The sequence below is a fragment of the Gallus gallus genome, chromosome 7 (genome assembly GCF_016699485.2).
Source record: "Gallus gallus isolate bGalGal1 chromosome 7, bGalGal1.mat.broiler.GRCg7b, whole genome shotgun sequence".
Classification (NCBI taxonomy): Eukaryota; Metazoa; Chordata; class Aves; order Galliformes; family Phasianidae; genus Gallus; species Gallus gallus.
Window position 1 is genome coordinate 4,160,797 of NC_052538.1, and position 26,655 is coordinate 4,187,451.

The following is a 26,655-nucleotide window of genomic DNA, read 5'->3' on the forward strand; positions in this document are numbered from 1 at the left end:
GGTTCCAGGGAAAGGTAAAGATATACCAGCTTTTGAGAGAGAAATGAAGGACCAGGCTGGTTTTCTGCCTTTCATCTCACTGTATTGTGTAACACCAATTGGACAGAGAAACGCTCTAATGCAGAGAGCAAGCTTTACTTCAGGCTCCTGGGCTCAGATGGTTGCAGAATGGATGAAAATTCATGAACGCTGTGGAGGTGAGCCTGCTGCAGCCTTGGGATGCAATGTAAGGATGCTAACAGTGCTGCTACGTGCCTGTAGGTTTAGGGAGGGAACTATCCCACGCTGGGTGTGTATTATCAGCTGCCATTTGGCATTGCTGCAATCCAACTACTATCTCGGTGTTTCCTTGGGTTTGGATGGTGATGTTTCTCTTTGCCCTTTGCCTGCTATACTGCAGTTTTGTTTTGTTTTGCTGTCCTGCAGACATAGGTAAATCTGTTTTGTTAGTACTTTTTAAATTATTCACATGCAACCTAGCCACTCGAGCTCAAATAGAATGGAAAGCTTTATTCCAAGGCAGCGATGCATTAGAAGCATGCTGGCAGCATTTTATATTGCTCCAACACTTTGTGTTTAATGAGGAGAACGTTTTAAGTGCACGCATGCCATTGTGGCAGAGAGGATGAGAATATTTGAGTAGACTCTGTTCACATTTATGATCGTTCTAGTCCTGTCCTTTCTGTTTAAGCAGCAATTTAAGTTAACATACAAATAAAAATATAATACCTAGAGCTTTTAGTGGGGTAAACACACACACAAATTATCAGAGGGAAGAAAACAAATTCCATAAAATGAAATGAATATTAAGCTTAGCTGCGGTTTGCTAAGATGCACACTCATTAAAACCAATTGTTATTATGAACAATTCCTGTTGATTTAGGAGCTTTAGAGTTCGCCAGGGAGTTCATCTAACTTCCAGAACCAGAAGCAGACATTTTTTGGTGCCATTTTCCTTGCTGGAGAGTTGACATTTGTGTAACTGAAAGGTGTGGCTGCTGTTGTATAACGCACAAAGTGGCTTATGACTTTTTGAGCATGCTGAGCAGCCTTGATTCAGTGAACAGGTCCAATTGTGCAAATCCAGGGCCTACAGATCCAGTCTTTTAATCCACATCCAAGGGAAGTCCAGTCATGGACTTCTTCTTGAATGATGGGAAGCAAACAATGGCACAAATTGATAGGGGTGATAATTTTTACTCTCTTTCTCTTCTTCTCCTTTTTCATAGAATAATAGAGGGGCTTGGATTGGAAGAGACCTCAAGGATCATCAGGTTCCAAACCCCCTGCCACAGACAGGGTTGCTTGCTGCTAGATCAAGTTAATAGATCAGATTGCCCAGGGCCCCATCCAACCTTGTGTTCCACACCTCCAGGGACTGGGGGCATAATGGGAAGAAACAAGGCATTCCAAAGGGCTGAAGGAATGTAGAAATGATAAATTGATTTAAAAAACTGCAGGCTACTGCTTTCGTAGGGCAGCTGCTTCAAACAAGTGCGTCCTCAGTGGGAAGACAAAAAGTCCCTGCCGCTTAATACCAGCTGTGAATCTGACCTCTATTACTTTTGTATGATTTTGCCTTTTTTTTCATTAAAGATTTTTCTTGTTTTCTTTTGGTTTCCAGGAAACTGCCCACGAGCGTATTTTTAATGAATCTTCTGTAATTTCCTACTGAGGCAGTACTCACAATGATAAATACCTACAGACTGATTTTCCTTTGTAAAAGCAGATCTATCTGAATTGATTAACATAGCGACTGAAAAAGTATTGTGAAGACACACCTCTTCTTCATCCAGAGATCGTACTGGTGGGCACAGCATCTTTCCTTTCCAGGCCGCCCTCTGCCAACTTGTTTTATCTCTGAAAATTTTCCTTCTATTGGTTGCTCTTCAGTGTGGTCTCGCTTGCCTTTTCTCCTTGTTGGCTGCACAGAGCCATTTTCTGCCCATAAATTCAGGAGAAGCTTGCTTTGTCTGAAATTAATTTCATGTAATGAATCTTGGGCCAAGCGTTTAAGCCACAGTATTGCTGTACTCTGCCTTTCTGAGTTTCTTGTTAAAATGACATATCATTTCTTTTTGTTTGGGCGATACAGTAAGTAATTTCCACATATATTTCTATCTGGAAATGTTTAGTTCCATTCCCTTTCTCCTGCATGTTGCCTTTCCAGTCCTCACTGGTCACTCCGTTAATAGGCATTGTTTTAACCAAGTGCCACATCGTTCCAAAAGAGCACTTTCTCCTGTCTTCTTTCCCTTTTAACTTATGCTGCAGCTCTCTCAGAGTCCAAAAATCTGAAACCAGATCTTTCATTCTCGATAGCCTGTTTAGAAATAAATTTTTCTGAGACAGAAAAGGGAATTTGGAATTGAAACTGCAGGTAGGCAAAAGATGCTGCTGGCAATTGCAGCCTGCACATTCAGATACAAAGCATTTAAACTTTTTTAGGGTGGAAATGATTTTCATAGTAATCAGACTGAATACTCGAAAGAAAAAAAATAAAAAAAGCTCAACCTTTTTCTGCTGGTCCTATGAAACACAGTGTGATGGTATCTGTACCTTTGGAAGGGAAATGAGTGTGATTAATGAAGCAAATCATACGTTTTAATGTGCACGATAAAACTGTTACTCCAAAGAGAAAACAATATCTTTAGCAATTCAAAATAATGTTATTTGCACCTTTTTTAATCTGCTTTTTCTTTTCATTGCCTTCAGATTCTCGTAGGCTAGCGTTTATTGCCAAGGCATTACTATTTCAAGTCTTGCCCGTTCTATTTGCCTTTCCATCTTCTGTACATATAATGTCTGTGTCCATTCCCTCTTCCTCCCAGGATGAAACACTTTTTATATCGTGTGTTTTTCTAAGTCTTTCTACAGATAAATTAACCACACAAGGGAACTTCGCAGCAGTCTTTCCCGTTGCTGCTCTGTGGAAGCTAATAGGAATGTGTGAAGAGTAAAATACGTGTAACTGTTAGATCCATTAACTTACTGACCTTTAAAAAGGTAGGATAGCAAAGCGAATACTAGTATGCCTAGTAATTTCAGTCATTGAAAGCTAACTAAACATTCATATAAGTGAAGACTTAATGAAATGCTGAGCACACGTGTGCGATATGTTCCAAATTCCACTGAAATTACTGGAAAACTACTGATTTCAGCCACACAGGGAAAGAGCCTCATATACTCATTACCTTATTAAAGCCAACTGACTTTTCTTGCAGCCCATTATTCTACAGTCAATTTACGTCTTAAAACATACAGATTTTGTGGCGTCATTCTCAGTGTAGTTATTACAGATGGTTTTCTTTCCCAAACATGAGGTTGCATACCCTTACAGACAGCAGTTTGAGGGGTTTTTCATAGAATCATAGAATGGCCTGGGTTGAAAAGGACCACAATGATCATCCGGTTCCAACCCCCTGCTATGTGCAGGGTCGCCAACCAGCAGCCCAGGCTGCCCAGAGCCACATCCAGCCTGGCCTTGAATGCCTCCAAGGATGGGGCATCCACAGCCTCCTTGGGCAACCTGTTCAGTGCGTCACCACCCTCTGAGTGAAAAACTTAGTCCTCATATCCAACCTAAACCTCCCCTGTCTCAGTTTAAAACCACTCCCCCTTGTCCTATCACTGTCCACCCTCGTAGACATCCGTTCCCCCTCCTGTTTATACACTCCCTTCAAGTACTGAAAGGCCACAATGAGGTCTCCCCGGAGCCTTCTCTTCTCCAAGCTAAACAAGCCCAGTTCCCTCAACCTTTCCTCAAAGGAGAGGTGCTCCAGCCCTCTGATCATGATTTGCCCCCTCCTAATTCTACTGAAGGGCTGCTTGAGGACTTGCCATTTTTGATAGTTAGACACCTTTCCATTTTTAAATTACATTTAATCGTAAGTGGTCGTTTTGTATGGAATTATCTTCCTGGATGTTTTTCTTTCACTCCATGCTTACTCTTGTAGTATACATTATCAGATGGGGCTTAGCCTTGCTCAGACCTCATTTTTGATCCGCTGCATTGCATTTTTCTTTGCTTCCTTCATCTCTCCTCGGCCCCACTTCAGACTAAGCTGTCAAACTGCACTGTACACAATATTCCAGATGAAGTAGCCTGAGGAACTTGCAAAATGATGTCAGTGCTGCTTCAACTGCATTGTGTATGTTTATCCCATGATCAGATGCATCTTTATCGGGCCTGGCAAGCTGGAAACAGGAGCTTGCAGTGGAATTTGTTGCTGTGAGATCATCAACGAGCCGTAAACCAATCTGTAGACCTTCCCTGCTTTTTGCAGATGATTTCCTCCAAATTCAAGGTTGGTTGTGTCCCCTGAAGAGAGGAAAGCAACATATCCTTTAGCAGGGAGTTAGAGTTTCATATGGAGCTCCTGCATCACAGGTCCTGCAGTCGGTTTTGCTGGTGTGAATGTGGCTGGGTGAGGTACTGAGAGGTGTGCAGTGGCTCCTACACCTTTCTCTTAGAGACTGTAATTCATTCGGGACTCGGTTCTTTTTGTGTTGGGAGTTTCTTTTAAATACGCAGTAAATCTTTCTGTTATCAGCCATCGAGGCATTTTCATGTTTAATCCAAGTAAGATAATGTGCCCTTTTAATTATTTTGGTTTCTTGAGAAACCTAATTCCACTTGGACATGTTGTCCAAATCTGTCATTAACAAGCATCTGTAATCCAACCGATGCTCAGTGTTAGGATGACAACTTTTCAATACCAGATAGCTGCAGGTACCAGGGACTGTCATTACCAGGCACCTGTGATGTGCTTGTATCAATACGTAAGGAGCACTGGATCTGATTGTGCTACTTTCACTCTGAGAGTACACTCATTGATTCAAGAGGGGCTTTTTGTAAAGGAAAACTCTTAATTCAGTGAGAAAAGTAACCAAAGTCTGGCCCTTTATATGCGCCTACTTTGGTAGGAGTTGCTTTGAATCATTAGGGTACATTTATTCACACCCAGGCTATGCAGTATGAATCCCAATTTTCACAGCCTCTCTGTCTGTTTAGATTTGATTTTGAATCAGAATTTTCTTATTCCTTTTCTTTTTTCTATAGCACGTGTGGATTTGAACGGCAAAAAAAAAGCTTCTCTGGTGTCTGTCCTCAATGAAGTGGCATTCCTGGGTCATTCCAGAAGCAGGTCAAAATCTGTATAGTTTGCCCACATTGAGAACGTCAGTGCAGACTTTTCAGACCTATCTGATGAAAGGATGTTCCTCACTTGTGTTCACCACGCTCTTTTATCACAGCTCTACTACTTATTTTGTGTTGTTACGACTCTCTCTGTTATTTTCATGCTGGCTGTGAGTACAAGTTTTTGCTCTGCCAGGTCTGGCAGTTACACTGAATGGGGTCAGATGGTTTTGTGGCATGCAAAAGATCAGTCATTTAAGGCAGAACTGGTTACTGATTGCAAGAGAAGTTTTTCTTGTGAACCACATGTCTTGTGGGAAAGACTAGTGCTAATGACATATATTAATTTATGTGACTCTTTCACTTTTGAGCTAAAACAGCTACTACAAAATTAACCAACTGAACCCAGCTGCTTCAAAACAGCAGTATAAGTCTTTCTTCCTAATTGCTTTTCAAGTTTCACTTTTATTGCCTAAATACATGCTTAAACAAAGGCAGTAGCTTGCAAATATTAGACAAGTACTTTGCTTGGGTTAGGAAGAAGTTAAACTATTCCATTGCCCCATCCTGATTTGTACAGTTTGTTCACCTGTCTGTGAAAGGCTCCATCTCAGCTGACTGCAGGCATCTAGAAGCTGCTCTTTTAGTGGTCTCTGGAGAGAGTTATTTTCAGAATGGTGATTCAGCTCATCCAAAAATAGTTTAAATAACTCAGCAGTGTCATGTGAACAGAGAACCTGTAGATGATTAAAGTTGGGCAAGGTGTACCTCGCCTTTGGTGTGTGATCCTGTAGGAGTTTTCTTACATGCTTGTGAAGATGAAGGATTTGTTGAAAATGACAAGGATTGAGACCACAGTCTACTTCTTCCATGTTCTGAAGTGATCAAGGTACATCTTAAACAATACTCATGTTACAAAGCTTCATCCTAAGCTTCTCCTTCCATGGCTTATTTGTACAGTGGCAGCAGAGTGGAAGAAAAGCCTTGGGATCTTGTCCCTTCTCAGGGCACCCTTCCACCCTGACCTGGTCCTGCCTGCCGGCCTGGCTGCAGGGCACTGCACTGGGAAGTGCACAGCAGCACCAGCTTCTGCAAAAGCCTTGCACTTGGCACACTGCTGGTTCTCACCAGGCTCCCACTGCAAGGAGGGCAGGGGATGGAGGGCAGGCTTGAAGATGAGATAATCAGAGGGGAGGGAAATAACTTCTAATACACTGCTAAGGGAAGAAAGGGGAGCTGAAGCAGGTAAACAGTGAGCGGGAGGAAAATGAGACAGCGAGTGCTTAGCAGAGAGGAGTGATGAGAGCTCTTAGCAGTGCCAAAGCTCTGGGAGAAAGAAAGGCTTGGAGAGTGAGTGGGCTTGGGAGAATGAGTTCTCATCTCATTGTCATCACACAAGTGCTCACTCTGCAGCACTTCTCATTACAGTGTGTGTCTTCCCTAATCTACTCCAGCGTGCATAATTCGTGTCAGGGGAGCCAGCTGTTTTCATCCCTTCCAGTTTGAGGCTGGTGCGGTCTACACCCCCTACCTTGTATTAGCCAGTCTGCCTTCATTCGTAGAGCTCAGCTTTCCCTCTGATAGCAGCAGTGTTCTTCAGCTGATTCAGATCCACATCCAGGTAGTTTGTTTTCAGATCCTGGGACTGCTTTAAAGCATTGTCTTAACACTACCTTCTATCGGCGGTTGAGTGAACCTAATTTTAACTCAGTATCCTAATGATGTCAATCCCAAAAGATTTATTCTCCCTTTTTATTTTTTTAATAAGTGCACCTTTTGTAATAAATGCGCAGTCAGAAGAAAGTGTGCTAATCCTCTGAACAAAGCAAGCTTTGATTTCATGCTTTAGCAAATCAGTCCGACTTTATCACTGCCACTGGTTGGTGCTTTACAAACACGACCTGTAGCAGGCCATTTTTTTTTTTTCCTTAGGAAAGCTTTGGAATGCTTAACTGCCTTACAAAATACCAAGTTTCCATTGATCAAAGCAAGGAAGAGGCAAATCCATTTGTATCAGGGAGAAATGGATTTATGGTGTTATATTTGGGTCCCTTTAAGGTAAATCTGTATAGAAGATCTCTCTGATTTCAGTTTTAACTGGATTTCCAATGTGAATTTTTCGTAGAAGTCTCAGGACAAGAGTCCAAGTGCTAAATACAAACACTTATGTATTCCCTCAGCTCACAGTGTCTGTGTTGAATAGCTGTGGCCTTCAGTGATAAAATAATGACACCAGCAGATCTCATCTCACTTGGCGGTGGAAGGCTTGCAATCCTAACCAGCTGGCATTAACACACATGTAACGTAACTTGGAGTTATTGCTCCCTGAAGGTTATACATAAGAGTTAGCACTGTGTCTGTCTGGCTATTTCTATCTGTACTGGTGTTGCCAGGAGGTAGTAATGGGGGAAATGGGCACAGGTGGCACTAAGTGTGTGATGACATGTACTTGGATTACCATGGCGTATGGGATCTTAAAAGATTGACTTTGCTAAATAAATAGTCTTAACAAAATAGCAACATGATAAAGGCATACGTAAGGTGTTAATATTCTTCCCCCCCCTTAGTGGCTAAAAAATGATAGGCTTAGCAAATAAGATGTGATCTGAAGCCACTCAGAGCTGCCCGAAAACCAGCTGTGAACAGCAGTGGAATTTGCATCTGGGAGGATCTGAGAATTGGTGAATGGGCAAAATTAGAACTTCAACTAGCTCGCTGTTTCTCCAGGAATCCGCTTCCATCCCCTTTCAAGTGCTGACTTTTTCCCAAAAGTGCATTTAAAGAGTGTGGAGGGCCAGGCAGGGAAGAGAGAGAGCTCACAACAGAAAGCTTTCTCGTAAATGCAGAATGTACCCAGAGGACATGAGAAGACTTTTGAGTAAACTGCATGATTGTACCCTGGCTGAAAAACACAAGAGCCCCTAATTATGCTGCGTTGTATTTATTCACTGGTGAATTCTTTTAGCTCTTTTTCTCCCTATAGGATATTCGTTATTTACAGGTCGTGTGTTTTGGGTGTACTTCATTTTTAATACCATACATAATTTTGTTTTGGAGCCAAGATATTTATTAGAACACTATAGCATATAAAAGCCACCTTTTTGCCTTTGTGCAGCTAAAATAAATAACGTATATAATACATATCCATCTCACCGCTGAATATATTAAGACACGTTCACAGTACTGTACTTTTCAACATCCAGCTCTATGATTTAACTCTGCTCTGTACCATTTTTTTATTAAATCAGACAAGTTGGTGATCTATTTTGCAGCGGGTAGGGATGTAAGCAGTCCCCTGTACTCTTCATTCTCTGCACACCCTCCATTCCTTAAGATATTTATTGAAATGGTTGGTGAGGTGCAACAAGCCAGACATAATATTCCCCTTGCCTTTGTGTGACTACACTGTAATGAAGAATTAATAACAGATTCCTAAAGAATATTAATCATACTTTCACAAGCCAGTAGGGAACAATTTAAGTGCAGGAAAATTAATGTAACGGTCCAACTCATAGGCTCATGCAGAAAGTCAGAAAAAATGGGCCTTGCCTAAAGAGCTTTCCTTCATCTGTGATGTGGTGAGGCATTAGCACAGTGAGGCATTCAGCCCATGGAGCCTCTGCCATTCCAAGCGATTTTGGCCTTGGGTAGGGTCTGGACACTCTTCCACCTTCTGTATTCAGTAGGGTCTGGCCATCTTTTCCTCCTACCTTCAGTAGGGTCTGGCCGTCTTTTCCTTCTGCCTTCAGTAGGGTCTGACTATCTCTTCTACCTTCAGTAGGGTCTGGCCATCTTTTCCTCCTGCCTTTGGTAGGGTCTGGCAATCTCTTCCGCATTCTGCCATTGGTAGGATTTGGCCATTTCTGCCTTCAGTAGGGTCTGGCCATCTCTTCCACCTACTGCTTTTTCTACCTTGACACTCACCAGAAGGCCTCTTAGGGCAGAGAAGAGACCTACATAGAAAACATTTTTTCCTTCCTGTAAGGTTATTCCCAGCTGAGACGGAAGGTGATTTGGCAATCTCATTACTTAATATGCAGGCAGGAAATTTGATGATCAATGCAAATTTGTGTCTTTGACATTTTCAAAATATTTAATTGGAAACTCCATTCTTTTTTTATTTTATATTTAACCTTTTTAGAAGCAAATGTTCAATTGAATTAAAAATGAAAAAGTTGTTTTAAAGAAACCACCCCTCGAGATAACCATCCCTTGAGATGTTTCATCCCAGAAAAGTCAGAATGAGACATTCTACATCTTTCCCAGCATTTTCCCAAGGTCTGGAGTTCCTCTGTTCATGGGAGCAGTTTCAGTTTTGACAAATCAGTGTTTTCCATGGGAAAAAAATAACTCTGTCAGAGACAGCCTGGCTAACCAGAGGGCAAAGTTCCCACAGAGGCTTTTCCGTACCATGTTTTCTTGACATGATACATCTGTGGTAACCCTGAGGTAGTTCTGCCTTCCATTTTTGCAAAATGCAGGGCCAGAAGCTGACCTCACCACACATCTTTAATGAAAAATTATGGCACTCCGAGTGTAACCTGTAAAAGAATTAATTTTTCAGAGTCTCGTAAAATATTACACAAAGGGGAATCATGTTAGAAGAATCCTATTAATTAGATACAGTGTTAAAATGAAAATGGCTTTATGAAGGAGAGCACAGTGTTTCACTGCAGGCTTGTTTCTTGTAATCAGGATAAACATACTACATCAAGAAGAGCTGTACATTTTTTCTGCGCTCACTGTTGAGGAACTTTAGTAAATTAAGACTAAATCTTAAGCACAGAAATGACTGACTCATGGGAAGGAGGACTAGGAGGAGCTACTTGTGAGTGGCATAATTATCTGGGGGGAAAATCTCCCCATCCTAGACCAGTTTGTTGCTGTTTTTGCTGGTATGTTGAATAGCAAAGACTCCAGTGAAGCGGTCGTGAAAAATTATTGGAGGTCTCCAAATCAACCTCTTGTTATTCCCCATGAATTTTCATTCATCTCTAATGCAGAATATGTTCAATAGCCGGGCACCGCTTTTGCATGGTGGGATGCTTCGTGTTGCATTGGCAAGCTGTGGTTCTGGCACCGCTGATTCTTTGGGCAGGAGGAGTGCTGGATGCAGCAGGTCAGCGTGGGCGCTGATGCAGTCACTAAGGGCCAGCCTTTCTCCTCCTCCAGCACACCCTGCTTTACCACCCTGCTGTTGTTTTGGCTATGATAGCCAGCATCCCTGTCTTTGCACTTAGTCATGGGCCACCACGCAATGACAGGAGGTATTTAGCCTCTCTGACAGGCTGTAAGTGCTGGTAACTCTGAATGAAGCCCTGAGGGTGTGCTGTGGCTCAGAGGAGTGGTGTAGGAAGGCCTGCGTCAAGCCAGCTGAACCTGCTAGTGACTGTGCTTGGTTATTTTATCCCTGTCTTTTAGCAAGGGGTGAGAGAAAACTCTTATCCTGGGGCATTGTTACCACAGAACGTGGACCCAGGTGATTCAGCATCCTCAGTCACCCTGCCAGTAGGGACCCCTTGCCCCACCTGGTAAAGGATGTGGCAGATAGAACACGTGTATGTGGGAGAAGTGGCCCTTGCACATTTAGAGGCAAAATGTGTTTTCCCCAAAGAGCTGAGGAAGTCTATGTTGTATACCCCAATCAAAGCATTCACTACATGTGTAATTTAGGAACTGTGTATATGCTCCTCTCATCCACCTGCGATGGTGGAAACGCAAATAATACAGCTTCCAGACTCCAGAATCTTTAGGATATCTCTGACTCTTGGTTGCATGTAGGGATGAGGACATGAGGCTATTAAACTCTGTAGTCTTCTTCCTTGATTCACCTGTCTAGACAGACATGATTTAAGTCCCCAAAGGTTGCATGGTAGATGGAGTAGGCTCTCTTGGACCTTTTTGCCCTTGCTTTAGGGCACATCAGTGACAGGAGGAGTTCAAATCTCTCATCTGAATCAGCCTGCTGGATATGGATTTTAGATCTTTCAGGCAAAGGAGGAATAACTTTGCATCTGGCAAATAGCAATCAACATACACAGTGACTAAATGCAACATACACAGTGACTAAATTCAAGCTCTGATGCAAATGCTACGCAAAGTCCCAATCAGCTCCTACCAGAATTTCATAAGGACACGCAAGGAACACTGTGATTAAAACAGTGGTCTACTGAGCCTACTTTCTAACTGCTTCTTATTGTATTAATTCAAAGTTTTTTCTTATTGGAAAATTAAGTAGCAGGTGTAGTTTTAATGAGCTGTAGCAGACTGGGTTTAGTGGTGTGGTAAATAGATTGTGATATTCATTTCCAATTAAAGTTCTTTTGCAAAGATCAATGAAGCACATTCTCATAAATTGAATCACAGTAAACTAATAAACAAATTTCTTTCAGTCGGCTGATGGCAAATTCTTATTTCCTTAACATGTTGGATCGCATCATGGTATTAATTCTATGATGCACGAGCAACAAAGAAGCAATCATTTCTTCAGCAATAGTTTTATATTTATTTTTACCTCAGAATTAGCTTTATGCATCATTACATACCTATAGGGAAGGAACATTAAGCATAAAAAAAGAAAAGAAATTTCAATTGAATATTTCTAATGCTTGACTTCTGTCTGTCATATATAAAGACTGAAGAAATCTTGTTAAAAAATGTGCTGTGTTATTTTACAAGACTCACTTTGTCCGGAAGGGTGCATTGTAACCTTTAAACTCAATTAGTATATGGTACATTCATGTCAGGAGCAACAGTGTTCATGAATAACAGAGCAAAGGCGTAATTCTCTGTCTGTAAACACGCTGCTGTAGTCATCTGAAAAACATCAAGCTGTTAACTTAGCAAGATGCCTATTAGAATGGATGCAGCACCACAGAGCGAGCTTTCTGAGGCTCCTGCTCTGTGAGGTCACCTCAGCCCAGCTGGAGTCAGGAAGGCCGAGCTCCCACCGTCCCTTTGCGGGCTGCAGCAGAGAGTCATGCTGCTGCAGGCCTCACGTTGCCCTGAGGCTACGCTTCTCCAGCTCATCCCCTGCAGAGGCCCAGCTCGCCTCCAGCTGCAGCAAGGAGCATTTTGTCTCAAAGTTTATCATTAGTAACAGACCCCTTCTAGTTAACAGCACTGAAACGCATGCTGAAAGGTCTTCCTAGCTTCCCTGGCGCTACCTGGAAGTTTGCAAGTGGAAAGCCACCACATCCTGACTGCCAACTGTGGAGAATTCCACTTATGAGAATATGAAAACCTCACATTTGCCTTTGTCCTATTTTTAATGCAAAACGTGTCTTCAGAAAGTTTGCAGTCAGCCAAATATCATCTTCGGGCTTAAATGTAGTCATTGTAAAAGTACAGGCTATCCGAAAATCCAGCATTTATTTTCCTTATGAGACCAGGGCAGGAGATATGAAGGAAAGATTTAGGTCACGTAAAAGGGAAAATGAAGTTGCCAGTGACCTTGTGTAGCTCACTCATGCATCGCCTTCTCTGCACTGCCCTTGTCCTTGGGCTCCAGTGTTCCTTGTGTTCGTCTAAGAGGTGAACTGTAAAGCACAATCACAGTCATTTTCTTGCTCTTCACTCCTCTGGCAGATAGCTGCTATTCTCTGGTGATAACATATTTTCAGTTCTTCTTAGTGATCTTTTTACAAAAGCCTCCATGAAAGTGATTATTCTGTTTCAGTCGTAGTGTTGGGTTTACAGGGGGATGGGGAAAGAAAGAGCAGAAATGCGATTGTAGCTGCAAATCCCTGGTGTGGAGCCAAGGGGTGATCTGCAAGTGCCCCAGAATCTGTTCTGCCTTAAAGCTGTGGACATCTTTACTTACCATGGAAATATCTGGGTCATTGTGGGGCATCAGGGGTTGCTCAAGGTGGTGGAGTCACGTACACTGCTAATAGAAGTGTGCTTCTGTTGCAGCTGTGCATCCTAATGTGATTGTAAGTTTTAAGAGAGAATATGAATTAGTTGTGGTCCTTCAAGACGTGAAGTGGTCAAGGAAAATGCTGGTGTTAATCAAATATTAGCTGAAGATATTTTAGCTGCTGAGAAGCGTCTTTCCTCCACATGCATTCAATCTGAGCTATTCTATTAAGCTAATAAGTTTGAGAGCAGAAGGAAACAAGAACATCCCAGACTTGAGATGGGAGGGAAATTAATCTGCAGCTTAACAGACTGAGAAATACTTATTGTAGTGCAAAATAAGGTCTGCAGTGTGATGAATTGCTTGTGTTGTGTGGAACAGGATGCAAGACCAGAGGAAGTTTAAAGTTTTCCTGAGAGCCGAGTTGGATTGGTTTCATCAGCCAGGGCCCTCCTTTGCAGAGAGCACTGCTGTTTGTGTAGCTGTTAATTGCAGCGAATTTGAAGGCAAATGGATCTGTGGTTTGCTGGGTTGTGTGTTTTCTTACATTAAATCAAGTATGTACGTAAAGCCAGACAGATAAGGGATTTGTGTAACAGACACACTTGTTTGTGTGCGCAATCAGCTCTGATGTACATGGGAGTACAAATCTGCTTATTTTGTTCTGGGACGACCTGGATAGATCTCCTAACCAACAGGAAGAATCTTGTCTGCCCTGAAGTCGGTGGCGACATTCCTTCCCACTGAATGGGAGATGGTTTACTGCCCAGATACCATGGGAGAGCGTGAGACAGATTTCTACATCAGTATGTTTTTTCCTTTCTGATGTTGCAAATACATGGACATGCATGGTGGTAAAAGTATTGTTTATTAGCTGGTACTGGAAATACTGATCTATCTTTGTGCATGAAGTAAGTATTTTGATTCATAAAACATTAGCACCAATCTCTACTGCATGAGAGCACTTGCACTGGTAGAGCACCGTATGTCTGAAAGTAGGGCACCTCTTGGTAAATCTTTCTTACTATCATCAACAGGACAAGTTTCCTTACTTGCTCCTAGCCCTCCTCAAACCGTTCTTCACAGTCTTCTTCATTACATTCACGTGTTTCAGTTTTTCAAAGTTCAGTATTTTATCTCTGGCCTGAATTAGCGTGGCCAATAAGCCACAAATGAGTAAAATGGAGATGGAGATGTTGCATGTGCAATTACTGTACTATACTACACCACACTACACTACACTATACTATACTATTTGGTTCCCTGCTTAAAATCCACTTCTTCCAGAGAGTTTTTCTTCTTTCTTTTCATGTTTTGCTCACCTACCATGGCCTCTGCAAGTATAGAGTCATCTTTTATAGCTCTAGAAGGCCTGATGTCAAAGTGTTTTTAATTATTAAACGTAGTTCAAGGTATCTGATAAACTGGGGAATAGCTGCTGCTGAAATGGAAATGACATCTGGAGATTTGTTTGTGGGTTTAAGCTTATCTATTCAGGTGGGTGATTTGAGTGATTCCACCTTACAGAGAGCACGAGGACTTCGATCACCAGGTAATGATGTGGTTAACAGAAGATTGGATTTCCCGCAAGAAGCAATTACCTTGATTGATAAGAAAATTTGAGAAAATTCGTTCAAGACTTAATGAGATTGACAAGGTCACGGTTGAGCCAGGCATCCACCTTGAATAGATAAGGTTATATGTTTAGAAGAAGTAATCCAAAGACAATAAGCTCCTCAAAAGAATGGATCATTTTTATCTGCACTGAGATGATGAATGAAAACATTAGACTTGTACCTGTGACAGAGAGTCTGGGGTGTGAAGATCAGGAGAGATTCTTCACAAAGTCATTTAGAGCAGTAGTATTGTTGCTGTCCCATTTTTTTTTTATACCATTAGAAGGAATATAAAAATGACTTTTAGAATCTTTGTGGCCTCAAAAATCATCCCGGGGCTTTATCTTGCAACTCTGGTCTGTCAAGTAAACCAGAGGTTGTAAGGGAGCAGGTATCACTCCCGATTACATGCCCACCTCCTGCTATCCCAAGTGCAGGCCCACACAGCTGTCACCGAAGCCAAAAACGCTTTTTAAATTCATGAGTCCTGCACTGTTTCTTAGCTTGTGCTGGAAAAAAAAAAAAACATATTGCCGAGGTAATTAAATAAGACATTAAAAGGGGATAGAAATAGATGAGCAAAGGATTTGGTGTATAGTTTCAAACATGCTAGGAGTCATCTATGGAAAATACATTTAGACGTGTAACTTCTTTCTTGAAGCAGTGCAGTGGATTTTGTTGTTTTACTTTCTGTTGCAAGTGGGAGGAAACGTATATGGCCAGTCGAAATGGTAACTGATGCTTTTTAGTGTGCTTTAAATGCGAGTCCTCAGGAGATATGAGACAGAAACTAAAACCTATGCTTCAGTTCCTATGTCTGTGTACACTGTGCTCTTCTGCCTACTTGATGAGCTGTCACTATTGGAAGCAGGTAATACAGGAATTTCTGCCCATATCTCACCCTAGCACCTGGCTCATTTTAACCGTTTTTAATATGGTGCGAAGTGATTCAAACACACCTTGGCCTTCTAAATGCATGGGACTTCCCCCTTGTAAGCTGTCTGGGATTGAAACCTTTGAAAGGGCCAAAAAACTTGTGTTTTTATTGCACGTGCAAGATCCTTGCAGGCAGTGTACCAAAAGAAAGGCTCTTCTAATTTATTTGTGTAGAGTTATATCATTCTACATTGGAAAAGCCTGTTCAGAAGAACTTACGTTTGCTTATATCATACATTTTAAACAGTTTGCAGGCAGTAGGGGTAAGCACACAAAAGGGAAAGTAATTGCAAATAGTGGAGGAAATTGTGGGTGTATTCAACTTCTATGGCCGTGGACACTTGACTGTATACTGTGTTTAGTTTTCCTTTAGAGGTAAAACCAGAATGAATGCAAGGAAGGTAAATATGTTCATTTTTTCTATCGAGTTTGTAAATGCATCCACAGAAACCTGCAGCTCCTGATCCACAGCAGGAAGGCTCATCCTGCTTTCACTGAGCCAATGCCAAGTAACTGCCCCTTAATTCTCTATCCATTTCACTGCTTTTACAATTACGCAGAGTGAAAAGTACTCTCTGCTCACCACAGCATGATTTCTGAATCATTTCTACAGAACCTCATTATGCTTTTACTGAACGTTTTTGATTCCATCTCTAATAAATGATACGGAAGTCTCCTAAGAAGCCTAACCTACATCTTTGATGAGGCGCTGGTTCTATTTTCAGGTTTCACTAAATAACAGATTTAAACTACTCATGCTTTATAGAATTTGTTTATGTTGTTATCCTCACCCCTGCATAGAAACACGCTTGAAATGGTATTAGATCATCCTCTTCTTAGTTCGAAGGGTTCCTACTTAATATTATTAGGAAGATTCAATTATAAGTAGTTCTGCAGTCAACAGACACGATTCTAACCTAATTTAACAGCTTTAATGCAAGGACATAGGACATAATGAAGACAGAACATTTAAAATGATGTGAAATTGGTTCTTATGATGTAAATAACTCCTCTTTAACATTTGCCTCTTGATTTTGTGTTTCTAATGGAAATGTTTTTTTCAAACAGTGAGAATGAAAGGGTGTCCTCAGGGACAGATAAGTTACTTTGTCAGAAGGACTTTTTCAAAAGGAAGTTCACTGAGAGTAGTATGTTGAATCGCAAAGGCACTGTGCTCACAAGGCGGTTGGCAGGACTTCCTAATGCATGCTGAAACTTCTTCCACGCCTTCGTGGCCCTAGGATTTCTCTTTTTGTTCAGGCTATGACTCGTGCCACCATTTTTCTTCTTGCCTGTTTGTGGAAATTGTACTCACTTCTTATGCCTACATTCCTGTTGTAGTCAGCGTGGCTGCAAAATCCAGCAAATATTCTCCTCTTTCCCCTATACAAAACCTCCCTGATTACAGATTGCTACTGAAACCTTTAGTACAGTGACTGTGTTTCCCCAATAACAAGCATGGGACTTAACTATGAACAAATTACAGGATCCTGAAGACTTAATGTGATGAGATTTCCAACTTATTTCTAATGCAGCTTGAAAAAACTGGGATTCTCTTAGCATGTTTTCCTGCATTGCCAAGATGATGTAGATAATTATGCATTCTGTATTTTGCTGGATGTCTGCAGCAGGTGTGAAGGTCTATCCCATGCATCTATCCCACGCATGATGGTGTTTCTTTTCCTGTGCATCTATTCAGAAGTTCCGTTCCAAACCTCAAACCTTACTGAGATGTCGTGTGTCAACACTTCCAACCCTTAGGATTTGATTTTTCATCCTCAGCCAGCTTAAAATATTTCTTACAGTAGGAATGGAGGGTATTCCAGCCCTCCAAGAAGAATACTTGACTCTTCTGTTATGTCCGTGGCTTCTTGTTATTTATACTGTTACTAGTCTTTTATGTTGAAGTTGCCTAGGACTTCAGGTAAGCAGCTCCATCTAACTGGGACTGGTGCATAACCACCCACCACTTTCCTTCTGTTGTTGTTGGAAGGTCTATTACAGAGGTTATACATTTTTATGCAGCAAGGTGTTGCAGTTCCTGATGCATTCATTAGAGAAAGCATCTGGATAAAAATTCAGACAAAAGGAAGTCAAATTGTCTTCCTTTACTGATAGGAAAATTGTGAATCTCCCTGAGCTGGAGATCTGCCAGTTGCCCAACCCGTCAGTCTTGGATCAATGCCATGTTGAACCTACACACTACATGAAAAGCTTCATTGCTTTCCTAGGATTGGAAGACAGTTGTTTTGTATTATTGCTCTTCTTATATGGCCTTTCCTCTGCAAATGGGGAAAATGGGCCAAGTTGGTGATTGATGCCAAGTCATCACATCTCCAGAACTTTGTCACCCAGTCATTCAGCTCCATGTGATGCAAATTTAGAGAAGGCAAAAATCAAAGAGAGAGGTTGTATGCCAATGAGTGCATGCATTGATAAGAGAGAAAGAGTGGCAGGCTGTCAGGGAATTAATTAATAAGAGAACCAGGGAAGTAATAAATCATTTGTCATTCCATTCCAGATCTATGTAAGTACTGTAAAGCATATGCTTACCTTTGCCCATATGAATAGCTTCTTGAAAGACCTTCCTTCACTGGAAGCTAATGGAAAATATTCATATACTGAAAATTCATGTACCTTTAATTGAGTTTTAATGAAGTGTCTCCTCTATCTACATATGTCCCATGTATCTTTCTAAACCCCTTTGTCTTTATCCCTTCTGTCTGGAAATCATATATTGAAAAGGCTGTTTGTGTTTCTTGCTTTGTGAAGAAGAGAGCTTCTGTGGCCATAATGAGAACAGTAGTACAGAATAATGTTCCCCTTCCCAGAGAGAAGTGAATTTAATTAGCATAAGTCCTCCCTCTTCTGGAGGGAAGAGAGAAATAGCTCCCGGGCTTTTTCAAGAAAAAAAAAAGTAATCAGAGATCTGTAAATAACCTTACCCAGTGTGTTGTAGGACAAAACATTTTAATAAAATAGAAGAAAATTACTTTGGGATGGGAGTTGTTCATTCTGACAGACTAGACCAGCAGAGAGAAACAAGATGTTTTCCTCATGTGTTCATGGATGTTAAAGGGTTCTCTGACAAAAACTCCCTTTCTCCCTATTGGCAAAGTGATGCCAGCAAGGTTAGGATGAGTGGGAAAAAACGTCATTTTAAGCTGGGCAGAGCTCCTTCCTCCTCCTCCTAGCCACTAGCTGTCAGGTGATGTGTTAAGTTTGGTATCCAGCTAGCATAGTCTGTTTAGCTTTACCTGGTTTGGGAGGAGGCACAGTAAGGGTTAATAAATCTGTATTTCTGTTGCTTGTTTAACCTTTAAAATCAGAACATTATAGGTTCTGAGGGATTTGAAATGAAGCTGCCATTCAGATTATGGTGACAGGTTCAACTTGACTTTGCTTTACAAGGATTTAAAATCAAAAGGGTTTTTACTTCTTCTGAAGTCATCCAGTGCCCTTTTTAGCTTAAACCCCAGGGATAATTTTTCATTGTTCCTGATAGAAACTCTTTTGGCACTATCAGCCTCGCTAAGTTAGCATTCATCCTGGCTTTGTGCTCAGTGCTTTCTTTACTATCAAGAAGTATTGCAGTCCAGGTTAACCTTTTACAGGGTTTGCCACAGTGTGCTCTCAGAGCAACTGAGTGGGCATCAAACTCTTCTCCAAATGCAGTGCAATTGGCTGTGAGTACCTAGTGCCTGGCTTTAGATTATGCTATATACTAAAACCATTTGGAGGCAAAGCACTTGATAGTCTACTTTAATTGTAATTGTGGCTAAACATTCTGGGGAAAATACTGTCTTCTCTTTCTTCCACTGCTCCTAGGAGTTGTTTTTGTAAAGTGAACCTTTTAGCTGAAATCAAAATTCAGTCAAATACAGAAATCTGTAGGAACATGCAGATTGTGGTGGCACATCAGGACAACGGTCCACCTGGAGTTGCTCAGTTGTCTTGCCTTTGACAGTAGCCAAGACTAGAAGCTGCAGAAAATGGTTTAATACCCCTATAAACGGACAATTTAGAGTTGACATGGTGTGGGGAAGATTTCTGGCCCTCAGGTAGCTACCTGCTTTGAACAGCAACCATTCTTTCATTTAATATTTGAATGAATGGGTGGACAGATGGATGGGTGGATGGGTGGATGGATGGATGGATGGATGGATGGATGGATGGATGGATGAAAGGCATGATTCCTATCTACCTGCAAGTAGTAGTAGTCCTACATTGCCTTCCAAAACGTTCCTGTTTCTAAGTGCAGCCCCTGAATTTCAAACATAATATCTAAAAGAGAATTTGGATTGTATTTTCAAAGTCTTCTTTAAGAGAAATATTCAGTACCTGACTGAGTTTTATTCCAGTTCCTAAATGAATATACATGTAGAATGCCTGGGCAGATTTGTGTAGAATCTTGTCTGTGTTTCAAATGCACAAGTTAATGGGAATTCTGCATGCAAAAGGACCATGAGATGAGAACGGTGAGCAAATCTGCCTTCTGGTGATTTCTTTCCAAGTATTCTGCAGCCAGCTTTATTCTCAAAGTTACCTTATGTAAACGAATGAGAATATGCACTGGTTTGATCTCCTCCTTTATTTCTGATGCTTTTAAGGATTATCTTGTGGCAAGGCAGTAGCTAGACAGCAGCATTTCACCTTTTTTGTCTCACGAGGAAACCCTTAGCTTTCTGTTTTGTGCCTGTGAGGTTCCAGGTGAGTGCTGAGACAGGAATAAAAGAGAGAGATTGATTCTCTGCCTTACTACACCAGTGCTGTGCTGGTCTGACACTGCTGAAAATCGATAGTAGTGCAGTGATACAAGAGCTGCACACACATGGGGTGGACATGGGCTGGGCTGACATCCCTGTGTTGCTGAGACCCTGAGATGAGGCTTTGAGCACAGAGTGGGACATCCTTAAGCCACAGATCCATCCACTACAATGGACACAGCATGAGCACTGTTAAACTAATGCAGCTCTAGAATAAATACAAATATTGGCCTATTTTTTTTTTAAACCATAATATTAATCCAATAGGATAATTGCCTAAATAAAAGCTGAGCTTTGTTGGGTTAAATTATGTTCTAGCTTGGCAATATTAAAATTTAAAAAAATGACTCTCCTATATCGGGTCTTAATAGAAATCCCTGGATGCTTTTAATTATTTCTTTATTCCAGTTCTTCCCCTGCCATGACTTGCTTTTGTTTGTCAGTAATTACCCGTGATTAAAATAACATGGTAGGCAAATACAGTAGTAGAGTCATAGGCTGAGCTTCTGTAAGGCAAGTTGGCTAGCTGGGCTGTCCTTCCTCCCCACCCCCTACCTCGGTCATTTCGTGCTCTTTCCAGTGTCAAGTGCATTTCAGGATAGAAACTTTATTGCCTACTTTTATTTTTTCTGAGTGTTACCACCCTAAATGTTCTTTGAAAATTAATTAGCGTGATGTAATTCAAGACAGGGTCCATTGCTTTGAGAGCAGTCTGCAGTAACTGATGAAAGGATTTCTTGCACTGTCAATAATACACTTCTGTGTACAGTAATTGACCTTACAGTGATGTTTTTAGCCTTCCCTCATAAACAAAGAGTGGAAAATATTTCTGTTTACTTTATTTGTTTCAGAAGGTTAAAAAAAAAAAATCTGGCCAATTTTCATCGTATTTGCTTTCAAAACCCTTCATTTCTTTAATTTAAGAAAGGTTTGACATCATCTATTCCTGTTCCAAAGTGAGTTTCTTTAATGCTAGCTTTGAGAGCAGCCAAAGCAGGTGCAAATCCAGCCATCACTTTGCAGTGTTGTGCCTGAAGGTTTCTATAAAGACACAATTTTTAGCATGATTAGACCCTCAGTACAAACATTATGAAGCTTAATACATTTTGTGTATTTAGCAGACTGTAAATTAGAGGACTGAGCAACTTTTCAGAGGCAGATTCTAATTTCGTTTTAGAATGGAGAGAGAAAGTGTATTCATTATGTTGGATAAATTGGAGCCCTAACTAGCCTGCTAGCAAAGCCACCTCTGCTGACACCTGACCTGTCACTGAAATTCAGTCCTTCCCATGCTTACTTCTTCCATTGTGCTTGCAGAAATGCTTGGAGCAGCCATCAAGCTCTGCACCAGTTGGGTTCTATAGATTTATCAAGAAATCCAAGTGATCTTGCAGCTTGCTCTGGGGTTTTTGGATCAGTTTTCAAGTTGAGTCTTTGAAATGTCTGGATGGCTGCTGAAGGAAATCTGGGTCTGCTCTTGTAGCTCCAACTTGGATGACTAACATATTCTTCTGGAAAAAAAAATGGCAAAAATAAAGAAAATTAATGAAAGCATTTAACCCCAGCACAGTCTAAACTGCAATTCTAGCAAAAGCTGTAGTAGACAAGCCCACAGAGTGAAGGCTGAGGGGGGAGCAGCCCCGCTGTCTCCTGGCACATCCGTTTGTGGTTACGCAGACGTCAGGTTTCCTGGACGAACACTAAATGGAAATGAAGAGGGGCTGTAGCCTGGCACAGAGGGCCACAATTCCTCAACACTAGGCTCTGAAGGTGCCAAAAGAGCCTGGTTCTTTTTTGTGTAGCCATATCGAAGTCAGTTCCCATCAAACTTAATTGTAATATAAACACGTTATTCATCAAGTTAGACTGCGTCTTTACTCCTTAGCACAGCATCTCTGACGTGTGAAAATACCATACTTTCCAAAGCAGGTGTTCTGTATCGAGAACATTCTTAGGAACCACCAAGGAATACAGATCTGATCTTCAGAAAAATCTGCCTTTTCGTTAAGTAAAAGTCAGGAAAACTAACTTTGGTGCAGATTGCTGCCTGCCTGCACATCACTATCTTCCACTCATCACAGATGGCAGGAGACACACGTGGGACCATTAATAACAGAAGCTGTCAGCAGTTCTTGTAATGGTACAACTATGCTTCCTCCTTTAAATACAAAATAATATGATTTGTGTAGTAAAGACTATTGCTCGGTGCTAGGGACTTCATCATCCATGTTTATCTTACTTTGCAGGGAGCTGATCAGGAAACTGGCAGTGCTTTCAGCTACTACCAACTACCACTTGCCTTCTCAACTTCCAATACAATGCAGAGGCAACGTTTTTTTTGTTCTGACCAGTTGGTTCTTCTGAAATATATAGAAGCTATGTCTCTGCACTCAGGCAGTTGGGTCCAGCATTTTTCAGTTTATCTCCCAAGATGCTTCTGGGTCTGCTTGGTTCAATCCAGCAGTTTGTTTGAGGGCCTCTTAGGTCTGTAGTTGGTGCTGGCAGTTGTTCTGATTGGCTCTGAAACGTAATCTCAGATCTTAGCCATTTTAACACCTTTTTAGACCTTCCTATACTTCACTTGCCAGATGACAAACCTGGGCGCAGCCCCTGGGTAAATCGCTGATGTAACGGTGGCTTGCTCACAGACTTCTCTAGTTTCTGATTCTCTGTCACATGCCCTGTGCCTTGTTGGGGAAGTTGGCTTCCTAGGTAAGTCTTCCTATTTCCTTGAACACAGGTAGGTCAGTGACACAAACACCCAAGAGATTGGAATATTTACCCTTTTAGTTTACGTGAGTGATTGTCAAGGACATCTGTTTTCTGCGTGCTCAGATGCTTGACCCTCTGTGGGGTCCTTAGAAATACCAGCAAGTGTAGCTTCCTACCATCAGCAAGTCAGAAATTGTGCTTTTCTCCCTGAACTGATGCTTGTCTTCAGTTTTCTTCAACAACTGGTCATTAATTTACATCTTCCTCTCTACACAAAGCTTGAAAACAGTATAGAGGGTACCGGCAGGGAGAAGAACATCAGTAATTTTTCATGCTTCTTATTTTTAAGTTGAATCTTCTGGCTTTGTTTCATTTTGTTTCCTTTTGCCTCAAATTCTTTTTATAGCAAGTTTATTTTTCCTGTTGATGCAATGTTTTCTTGATTCATGTTCCTTAATCCTTTATCATTTCCTTCTCATTTGTATCCATCTCCACTTTCACTTTCTTCGTTCCTTTTTCTTATTATTTTGCCCTAGTTAGATTTGGTAACTTCTCCCCATCCTTTCCAAGATACCAGCCGCTCTCTTTGCTGCCTTCCAATAATAGAACCGCTCTCCCTCTGACACTAAGGAGATAACCCCTTTGTGCGTGTCCCTTTCTCGCTAAGCGATACAGACAACTCTCAAGCAATGACAAAAGCCAGCTAAGTGGTGATGAAATACAAACATTTTCTGGCATGCTGAGGAAGCCTGCCTGGAGCAGAGGCTGGGCTGCTGTGATTGATTTGCCGGTGGGATCTGCAGGGAGGGATGGAGCTGTCCAAGTGCTAAGAGTCTTTACGAGCAGTGCAGATGACAGACTTAAGACAAGCCCTAAGGAGTGTGTCTTTGAAATTTAATAACATAAGAAGAAAAATATTCCACACTTCACTAGCAAATCTAATGCTACACACTAAAAGCATTATGAAGCCTTTTTTTTTTTTTTTTTGCCTTTTTTTTTTTCTTTTTTTAGAAGAAGACGGAGGGACGTTTTAGGAAAGTTGATTAAGAATGTGGTTTCCACGCTGCTTCATTTTAGAAAATCAGGCTGATGGCTGATGTACGTTTTCCTGCACTTTATAACTTCTGAAGTGTATTAATTTTCCTTGCTGGGGAAAATGTCATTCAAGAAGATTTGGGGAGGAGGGAGGGGGCCTGACATTCTTATTATGCTGTCACATCAAGACTGCTTCTTCAGACTCTTCAAGGTCTGTGTCTCTGGAAGAGTGACAGACTAATAGGTTCTATTCTTAAATTCAAAGTATCGTTGATAGCGCACCATGCAATTTATCTTTAAAATAAAAAAAAAGTGAAAAAAAATTCTGCTGATACATAGTTGCAGAAAGTCGCTGGGAGATAGCTGAATAAAATTGAATTTCTCCTATCTTGCAAAAATATAAACACAGAGTATTGACATGCTTGGCTCCAAGTGCCTGTATCTTCACAGTGTAGGACCAGATGTAATTACCTACGTACTGTGAATTTCATTCCCATCACAGAATCTTGAGGCAGGAATATCGAATGCTCCCAAGCCTGCAAGCAACCACGGCATTTCCAATGGGAATAATGACTTTGGATGACACGATCCATTGTGGCGTGAAATAAGTTCATGTCGTTACACATATCTGGGAGAAGCACAAACAGGGTTTAATAACGTAGAGATAAACGAAACACAAAACATGTATTTATTCTCCATCAGGCCCTTAAGATCAGAAATCTGGAGCTAGGCAGTAGTGGGAGCACAAAGAGATGACTCTTGGGACTCAGTGTTGCTGGTATTTTGCCTCTGATGCCATGATTTTAAAACCCAGCTGTGGATTTCCAGCTGTGATTATGCAGTAAATGATGCTAGACGTGCATTTTAGAGAGTTATAGATAAACTGCGTAAGCGTATGAGAAGCAAAAGCTTTGATGGCACGGGGAATTTGCCTAAACAATTCAGGTAGTCGGTGAATTACCTGCTCCTGCTAAACGAATAACTCTTACTTAAAACCATTCCATTTGGCCCCAGACTGTGCAAACTAGGCAATATAAATGCAGCTGGTTGAGTTCATTCACATACAAACGAGATGAGTAAAAATGAATCTCTGTTCTTTAAGCAAATCAGGTGCGTTCACAACATTGTTTTTGTTTTGCTCTGTCGTGAAATTGCAGAATAGATGGGAAGGAAATGAGAATGCTGGATTGTGAAGTGATGGCAAGAACGTATGGGCAGACAGCTTCATGCTTCATCTCGGGATATCACAGCACTTACTTGGCAAGCCGTTTTTCCTAACTCCTTCCTGCTGCTGCCTAGCTATTTCTCTAATGGCTGGTATCAATCAGCCAGTTCCATTTCACATTACACTCTGGAACTCAGAGGGAACCAGCCATCATTGCTGGAGAAACACCACCCTGTGGCACTGTCCCCCAAGGGAGATCTTGGCTGGCTGTTATTTAGGATCCTTTCTGTCTCTATGACACAGCTCTGTAGTTGGTCTTTGTTCCCTCAACCAAATCGTTTACACCTCCAGACAGAACATTCCGCTTCTCTGGAGGCAATTGAAGCAATTAATTGATATTACACACTTAAAAATAATTTACCAGTCCAGATATAACCAGGTTAATCTGAAATTGTTTCAGGTTTTTACATTTCCTTTACTATTAAGTCACAGTGAGCTGAGGTGTAAGAGACAATCCATAGGCATCAAGAAATCTCTCCTCAGACTTCATTCGTTTGGATTGTCCTCATACTTAAAACCTAGGCCAAGCTTTAGAACAACTACAGGTTTTGTGTCTGGATTTTGAGGCGGTGACATGTAATTTTGGGGAGGGAAGACGACTAGTAAGCAATGCAAAGCCGGAGGGACCACATTCTGTTTTCAGACCAGCAAAGCTGGAGGAGCTGAACTGAGATAGAGGTGGCAAATTGCAGCTGGTGTGGATTTATAGCTCGTTCTGAGAGCCAGGGAGTGGATTATGCTCCTCCATTTGCCAGCTTTTCATCTCTGCTGTGTATAACGGTACTCTTTTTCATTTCATAATTAATCCAAATAGAGTACAAGTAACTAATGAAAATAAGATTGAAATACAGTTGTGCAGAAGACAAATGGGTCTACAAATGGCATGTACAGGCAATGGATGATGCTAACTGTTTGTAATATGCCTGTGCCTTTCAGAGGAATTAAAGTCTTACCCCATGAATCCTACTGAGGCAGTCTGTGTGATGAGAACTGATCCGTGTAGCACGAAGAGAATTTCAAAAGCAGGTTTACTGGCTTGATTTAATGTTCTCAGAAAGAGATTCAGGTCCTAATCCTGAGTTTACCATTGATTTCTTTTGTTCATTCAGATCCAATGCTGAACACTTTGCACAGACTTAAGTATTTGCGTCGCTGGTCTTCAGGTGCTACAGAAAAATGTGATTTTAATTTTGGGGCAGAATCTCCTTTTAGCAGCTACAACAATCCGTGGGCTTCTTTACTTTTCTTCCTAATTTAATTTTGAGTTTAAAAGCTGCTGTTTAGAGCTTTGAAATAATAATTCCAGATTTCCTGAAAAGCATCAGCATCCAGGCCGGGAGAAACCTGCAGAAGCTTTGCTGATGTTG

General features: G+C 41.3%; 1 protein-coding gene and 1 long non-coding RNA gene across 3 annotated transcripts in view; one reads left to right on the plus strand and one right to left on the minus strand.

Annotated features, from left to right (window-relative positions):
• SPAG16 (sperm associated antigen 16) overlaps nucleotides 1-26,655 on the plus strand; it is a 348,220-nt gene that overhangs the window by 305,747 nt on the left and 15,818 nt on the right. The window lies entirely within an intron of this gene.
• On the minus strand, nucleotides 20,562-26,466 carry LOC112532776. The gene is made up of 3 exons (XR_003076097.2): nucleotides 26,242-26,466; nucleotides 24,535-24,691; nucleotides 20,562-21,827 (listed from the first exon to the last, which is right to left on the minus strand). It is a non-coding gene; the product is annotated as an uncharacterized LOC112532776 (long non-coding RNA).